The sequence below is a fragment of the Lagopus leucura genome, unplaced genomic scaffold (genome assembly GCF_019238085.1).
Source record: "Lagopus leucura isolate 7727_CA_CO unplaced genomic scaffold, USGS_WTPT01 Super-Scaffold_100001, whole genome shotgun sequence".
NCBI lineage: Eukaryota > Metazoa > Chordata > Aves > Galliformes > Phasianidae > Lagopus > Lagopus leucura.
In genome coordinates, this window is record NW_024962262.1 from 70,696,484 (window position 1) to 70,702,469 (window position 5,986).

Sequence of the window (5,986 nt, forward strand, 5' to 3'; positions counted from 1 at the left end):
AAAAGGTTCTCTGCAGGCATGCACCAGCCCTGAAGGCCCAGCCCAGCCCTGGCTTGTGATACCTTAATGAAATGAACGCTTGGCATCCAGCTCTGCAAAAGTCAGCTTGCATAATTAAAAGACATTAATGTAGACATATACACAAATGTGCTGCAGAAGGGGCCATGAGCTGGTCCTCAGCTGGAAAGGACAAGCTGAGCAGACCCTGCAACTTCTGGTGCAAGGAGGAGGGAGGCAATGTCCCCTTCCCACCTCTGCTGCTCTGTGTGAGTGTCCCTTTGACCTCTGTTAGCAAACTGAGTTAAGCTCGGAGAATATTAACCCAATTTCAACAACTAAACAAAAAAAAAAAAAAAAAAAAAAAGCTTTTAGTATGTTTGAGAACAGAAACATCATCCCTTCAGTGAGACAGAAACCAACCTTCTGGCCAGACTGAAGCAAGAGAGAACTGGGGTAAAGAGGGAGTGCATTTGTCCCTGGCCAGCTCTGCCATCCGTCTGTCTTCCCTCTGAGAAGAAAAGGTGCTAACAGCATTAATCAGCGGGCTGCTGGCGGGGGCCCAGGCCTTCCAGTCTGTAACTAAGCAGAGTGCCGCTCATTGTAATGGGGCCCCACTGTATCCCCGCTATGGCAGCCCTGCTGGTATTGTGTGCAGTTCACTAAGCCACATGGCTCCCTTTCTAAGGCTTCTTCCCAACAGAGAGCACACTTGGCAATTCCCTGCTACTATGTCCTTCTGCTTAGTTGGTATAATCCCTTAGAAGTGGACATCATCAACTCATAGAGGAACCAGCATTTATATTTTACACCTCCCTTTCTCTTTACCTGCAGCCAGCGTGCAGGGTATTTGGACAAAACCAAAGGGTGATCACTGAATCACAGAATGGTTTGGTTGGAAGGGACCTCACAGCCCAACCCATCCCATCCTGTGCTGTGGGCAGGGCTTTCCCCCACCAGCTCAGGCTGCCCAGGGCCCCATTCAACCTGGCTTTGAGAGCATCCAGGGATGGGGCACCACAGCTTCTCTGGGCAGCTGTGCCAGCACCTCATTGCCCTCTGGGGAAGGAATTTCCCAGTAACATCTAATTTAAATCTCCTCCTTTTAGTTTAAAGCTATTCCCCCTTGTGCTATCACAAAACTAAAGTTCTTCTAAACTCTGAGGGTCATTGGCAGAGTTACTGTAGGTTAAAGACAAGAATGTGCCACACAGGTGTAAGCTTCAGAGGACCACTGCAGATGTGACATGCAACATTCTTGCGTTTTGCTTCAGGAGAAATTAGAGGACTAGTTACTGCAACTGAATCCACACTGGAAAATCTCAGTCTCACTGACTCTTTCTAGGAGAACATAATCAAAAATTGCCCAACAGAAAGGCACAGCTGGAAAGCCTAAGTAAAACTTAAAGATCATGGAATCATTGAGGCTGAAAAAGACCTGTAAGATCATCCATGCCCACTGTGATATTTCAGCAAACACTGTTTTGTACTGAGAGATCAGAAGATATGTCTGTCTTTAAATAAATATATATAGCTGGAAAAACACCGAAGTATGATTGTGGCTTCTTGGTGCGTCTGATGTCATTCCTCGATACACATCTGAACATACACACAACCCAAACATTTCTCATGCCCAACTTCATGCCCTCCCTTCTCTGTAATCTCCATGCAGAGATGCTGGCACAGCTGTAGGTAATCTGGATGCATTGCTATAAATTCTTCATTTTCCTGTGGACTTTCTCAGTAACACTCTGAAGTTTTTGGACACTAGTGGTTTTTTATTTTGCGCTGGAGCTGTTTTGGCAGAAATAACCCAATTCGTTTGTAGATCTGCTTTAAAGGAGAGTCACCCCGAGCCATCAGAGTAATGCGACTACTGAGACCGCAGGCGTCTTTAAAAGCACCCTTTTATCATGTTGCTATTAAAAAGGAAAAAGGAAATTATTTCTGCAGCCCGAGCACGATGGGAGCACTCGTTATCACCTCCCGACCCTACCCACTTCAGGGAAGGGCCGATAGCTCTCGTTGCTCGCTTCCCTGGGGCGTTTATTTTGCATAAGGGCGAGGGAGGAGAAAGAGGGGACGGAAGGAAGGCTGGAAGCCCGCTGCCCGGCCGGAGAAGGGGGTGGGCAGGTGCCCGCAGGTGGATTCGTCGCCCGGCCCCTTTCAGCCGCTCCCCCGCCGCCTGACTCCTCCCCGACCCTCCGCTGCCGCCGGCCCGCCGTGCCGCGTCTGCTCCGCGCTGCGCTCCAGGTAAGCGCGGTGCTCCCCGCCCGCGGGGCCGGGCGGCCGGGGGGGCTTCAGCCGGGGCTTGGCTTTTGGGGTGCGGAGGGTTCCGACGTTACATCCCCATTGTGCCGGGGTGCGGGGTAGCGACGGCTTTTCCCGAGGAGGGATATGCCGCGAGGCAGAATGCGGCGGAATAAGGTGGCTGTTCCGAGGTGTCAGAGCGTTGTCGCTCCTGTGCAGGATAAACCAAAGCAGAGTCAAGCTCTGGGGTCTCTTCGTTATGTTGCTGCTCTGTGGTTTCTTGCGAAAGTGCGAGTTTCTGGATACGGGTGTCGTAGTTTGTCCATTCAAATTTTGGAAGGTTGTCTCTGTTGGTAGATTCCTTCCTGCAGGAATCATATAATATTTTTACATGTTACTGGGAAATTCTTTCACAGAGAGCTTGGTGAGGCGCTGGCACAGCTGCCTAGAGAAGCTGTGGTGCCCCATCCCGGAGGTGCTCGAAGCCAGGTTGGATGAGGCCCTGGGCAGCCTGAGCTGGTGGGGGGCAGCCCTGCCCACGGCAGGGGTTGGGGTGGTGTGGGCTGTGAGGTCCCTTCCAACCAAACCATTCTGTGCTTCTGTATCATTGAGGCTTCCAGGCCAGAACTTGGAGTGCTGTGCTCACCCCCCTTCACGCTCCTTCCGGCGGTCCCATTGAAGCTCACACCTCTCTGCACCTTGGGTTTCACCGCAGGTTTGCAGGGCCGAGTGTGGGTCGGTGAACTTGACAGACTGCTCTCACACTGAGCCCTTGTCCTGGGTGTCCCCGTTTGCCCTGAGTAAAGTTACACTCACGCCTTCAGCGCATTACAAAGAGCCAAAGGAAGCAGATTCACCTACTGGGACTGGGTTGCATCGAGCGAGGCAGCGGAATGCGAGGGGTGAGACAGGCACTGTTTGGGGCATTGGTCAATGAAATGGACAAGGTTCAGGTGCTGCTACAGCTGTGCTGCTGCATTAGTGCTCGTCCCATGTTGTGAGCACATGCATCCTTAATGCAGTCTCTGGCAATGAGGGCTTCAATGTGGTGAATCCAATCCCCTAGCATGAGCTGGCTTTTCTTCCTCTGATGGTGACAGAACACTGGAACAGGCTGCCCAGAGAGCCTGTGGAGTCTCCTTCTCTGGAGATATTCAAGACTCATCTGGACACTTTCCTGTGCAACCTGCTGTAGGCAACTGCCTTTAGCAGGGGTTTGAACTGTCCAGAGATCTCTTTCAAATCTCACAATTCTGTCATCTGCCACAGACCCCTTTGTTCACAGCTTCTCATGAGAGTGGAAAAGTCATGATGGAAAGCTGCTGATCTGGGCAAACACCTAAATATGTCAGTTTTGTTAGCTTTGCTACTTTTTATTCATTTTTCAGCAGCGTGGCTATCTCCTGCTAACTACGTCTGCAAGCTCAATCATTTGCAATTTGGCTATGGCAAACAAGTGTTCTTGCAAGCTTCCCAGCCCTGAACCGCCAGCAAAGTCTCATTTCTGCGGACTGAGATGTGCATTGTGCTACCTGAAGTTGAGGTTGTTTGTTCCTCTGTGGAGGGAAGTGAGCAGAATCGTAGGATGTCAGGGATTGGAAGGGACCTCAAAAGATCATCTAGTCCAATCCCCTGCTAAAGTGGAAACACCTAGATTGGGTCACACAGGAACGCATCCAGGTGGGTTTTGAATGTCTCCAGAGAAGGAGACTCCACAAGCTCTCTGGGCAGCCTGTAGTACTGTGGAAGAATGCATCCAAATGCCAGGCAGACAGTTGCTGCGTCCTTTAGCAGCAAAGTGATTTGTGTGTGTGAGGTTCTGGGTGCTGTGGACACTAATCTCAGCTAAGCTAATAACTGACCAAGCTCTACCATCCCAGCATATCTGGTTGTTTGGACTCTTGCCCTCTCTTGTTTTGGAAACAGCTTTTTATAGGGTTATAACTCTTCTGCTGCTCAGTTAGACAACACCTTTTCTGCTTCTTTTCCCACCCCACAGTTCCTAACTTTTATTTTTATTTTCTATATACAGCCAGCTATGTATTTGTAATAGGCAGAGTTTCATAATAACGCTTTTTCAGGGCATCACTCACAGTATGACTGCTGCATCCCATAGCTGCTTAGAATGAGACTGCTATGCCCTGAGCTTTATCTTGTGTAAGTGGAATGAATCTTGGTCTTCTGACCTTGGGAATACTGTTGTATCATGGACTTCATTTGAGTTCCTGGTAGTGCTTATCAGCAGGTACTGTTTTTTAACACCTGTTGATAAGTGGTTCTATGGCTTAATGATATTTTTAGGAGCTAATCCGGAATAGCTCCAAAGTTACTTCTTAAGAAATGTAGGAATGCCAAGGTTCAATTGTGGCAGAGACTTTCATGTTAATATTTGCATAGTCTTACATAGTTCTCTGCAAGGCCGTAGGGTCACTGAATATCTTGTGTCGGAAGGAACCTGCAAGGATCACAGAGTCCAACTCTGGGCTCCATACAGCACTACTCAAAATCAGGCTTTATGTCTGAGTGTGGTGTCCAGATGACTGTTTCATTTTTTTTTTTTGTCCAGGAAGCAAAGGTATAAACTGCACAGTATGTGGAAAGATCTTGTAAGTAAACTTGGAATTGTCTCTTTTCTTGTTTGTCCCCTTACTGTTACTGTTGGCCTCCTGTATCCACTGAAACTTCTTGGATGACGTAAAGCAGTTGTAATAGGCAGTTATATGTGTTATAAACACATAACAGTATGCTTCGTTTGTAACCTTGTCAATAAAAGGCTTAACATGTTGACTTGTTCTGAGTTAAGGTTGAGCTTTGTGCTGGGATTATTGCATTGCCATTTTAATGGGTATGCTGTGTTCCTTTATCAGGATAACAAGGACGAATGTTTATTGCTTATGACTTGGTATCAGTGTTAGTCACTGCTTTATATGGATTATTTGGATACTGTTACGCTTTCTCTTTTTAAAAGCAGATCTTTTCTCTATGCTTTTCGTTTTTATTTGTTCTTCTCCCTTTTTCCTTGTTTGCATGCATTTACTCTAATGCGTGTTTAGCTATCAAGAACGAGTTTTGGATTTTGTTGCTTGCTTTATTTTTTTTAGTTGATGATACCTATAATAGAACTAGCCAAACAGCTACTAACATTTCTTGTTCAGGAAATGGCATTAGATATGTAGCAAAATAGCATGGAAATACAGGACGCATACTGTTGTCTATGTATCTCTGCTTCAGTAGATTTCTGGATTTGACATTTGGACTAAATGATCTTAGAGGTCTTTTCCAACCTTAATGATTCTATTATTTATGGTGTTGTATTAGGATGCTTGAAGGTGTCATTCCATCCTGTTGACATACTTGTTCAAGCATGAAAACAACTTATAGCTATCTCTTTATGAAAGCTTGCAGAAACCAAGGTAGCTTGTGGTGTTTGTAGAGCACTGCACCTCTGGAGCATGGTACTGCTCCTAATTAACAGTTAGAACATGATGTGTAATAAAGAAGGAACGTTTTTCATTTCTTGCATGAAAAACCTATCAAATTGTAACTTTGTTTTACATATGCAGAAGTAATTTACATACATTTACTGAAAAACTTTTCTAAAGAAGTATTGGATTGAATTTGTCTGGGGTGAATCTAGTATTTTCAATTTTTTTCTATTCTGATATCTTTTATTGGAAAAAAACTTATATATAATAATAATAATAATAATATATATATACAATATATATTATAATATTAT

At 46.0% G+C, this 5,986-nt stretch overlaps 1 protein-coding gene across 3 annotated transcripts in view; it reads left to right on the forward strand.

Annotated features, from left to right (window-relative positions):
* The first annotated feature begins 2,193 nt into the window (after window positions 1-2,193).
* Window positions 2,194-5,986, forward strand: part of TMPRSS2 (transmembrane serine protease 2) — a 20,067-nt gene continuing 16,274 nt past the window's right edge. The window contains exon 1 of one of the 3 annotated variants that reach the window (XM_042868383.1): window positions 2,194-2,250. The gene's annotated coding sequence lies outside the window, so the exon portion shown is untranslated. Of the gene's footprint in view, window positions 2,251-3,098; window positions 3,150-4,813; window positions 4,854-5,986 lie in introns of those variants that run through there. The other 2 variants (XM_042868385.1, XM_042868384.1) reach the window with 2 other exon arrangements.